The sequence below is a fragment of the Chiloscyllium plagiosum genome, unplaced genomic scaffold (assembly GCF_004010195.1).
Source record: "Chiloscyllium plagiosum isolate BGI_BamShark_2017 unplaced genomic scaffold, ASM401019v2 scaf_12766, whole genome shotgun sequence".
Lineage (NCBI taxonomy): Eukaryota > Metazoa > Chordata > Chondrichthyes > Orectolobiformes > Hemiscylliidae > Chiloscyllium > Chiloscyllium plagiosum.
The window spans coordinates 1,133-2,846 of record NW_025214809.1 but is presented as its reverse complement, the minus strand read 5'-3'; positions in this window follow the sequence as shown (position 1 = coordinate 2,846).

Genomic DNA, 1,714 nt, shown 5'->3' with positions numbered 1-1,714 from the left:
AGGGCAGTTTAGCTGGGAACAATGATTATTTCTTTGAATAAAGCAGCTGGCAGGTCAATCAAACAAGTTGCGAGGCAAAACAACACTCAATGATCAACGCCGCTCCTTCAAACTGGGTGCTTTCTATTGGCCAGCCTGGTAACAAGGCTCGCCCCCACTTCCGCATTCACTCAGACCCAAGAAGCCCCTGCTGGTTTCTCCATAAGATACAATGGGCTGCAATTACAAGTGGAGCCTGGAGGAACATCACGGTGGATCCTGAACCCAGCACATCCACAATAGAGTAGGCTGGTACACTGACAGCACACTGACGGCAATATTAAATCAACACAGACAGCCAGGTAGTCAAGACCAACAAAACACCCGGTTCTGGATTAGACCATGCACACTGAACACCCTGTCCTGGATTAGACAGTGCACACTGAACACCCAGTCCTGGATTAGACTGTGCACACTGAACACCCTGTCCTGGATTAAAACGTGTACACAGAACACCCAGACCTGAATTAGACCGTGCACACTGAACACCCAGACCTGGATTAGACAGTGCACACTGAACACCCAGACCTGGATTAGACCATGCACACTGAACACCCAGACCTGGATTAGACCATGCACACTGAACACCCAGACCTGGATTAGACCATGCAAACTGAACACCCAGACCTGGATTAGACTGTGCACACTGAACACCCAGACCTGGATTAAAACGTGTACACAGAACACCCAGACCTGAATTAGACAGTGCACACAGAACACCCAGACCTGGATTAGACCATGCACACTGAACACCCAGACCTGGATTAGACTGTACACACTGAACACCAGTCCTGGATTAGACTGTACACACTGAACACCGAGACCTGGATCAGACTGTGCACACTGAACACCCAGACCTGGATTAGACTGTGCACACTGAACACCCAGACCAGGATTAGACCGTGCACAGTGAACACCGAGTCCTGGATGAGACCGTGCACACTGAACACCCAGTCCTGGATGAGACCGTGCACACTGAACACCCAGACCTGGATTAGACCGTGCACACTGAACACCCAGCCCTGGATCAGACTGTGCACACTGAACACCCAGACCTGGATTAGACAGTGCAAACTGAACACCCACACCTGGATCAGACTGTGCACACTGAACACCCAATTCTTGATGAGACCGTGCACACTGAACACGCAGACCTGGATTAGACCGTGCACACTGAATACCCAGACCTGGATTAGACTGTCCACAATGAACACCCAGACCTGGATTAGACCGTGCACACTGAACACCAGACCTGGATGAGACTGTGCACACTGAACACCCAGTCCTGGATTAGACCGTGCACACTGAACACCCAGACCTGGATTAGACCGTGCACACTGAACACCCAGTCCTGGATTAAACCGTGGACACTGAACACCCAGTACTGGATTAGATCGTGCACACTGAATGCCAAGACCTGGATTAGACTGTGGACACTGAACACCCAGACCTGGAAAAGATCGTGCACATTGAACACCCAGACCTGGATTAGACCGTGCACACTGAACACCCAGTCCTGGATTAGACCGTGCACACCGAACACCCAGACCTGGATTAGATCGTGCTCGCTAAACACCCAGACCTGGATTAGACCGTGCACACTGAACACCCAGTCCTGGATTAGACCGTGCACACTGAACACCCAGACCTGGATTAGACCATGCACACTGAACAC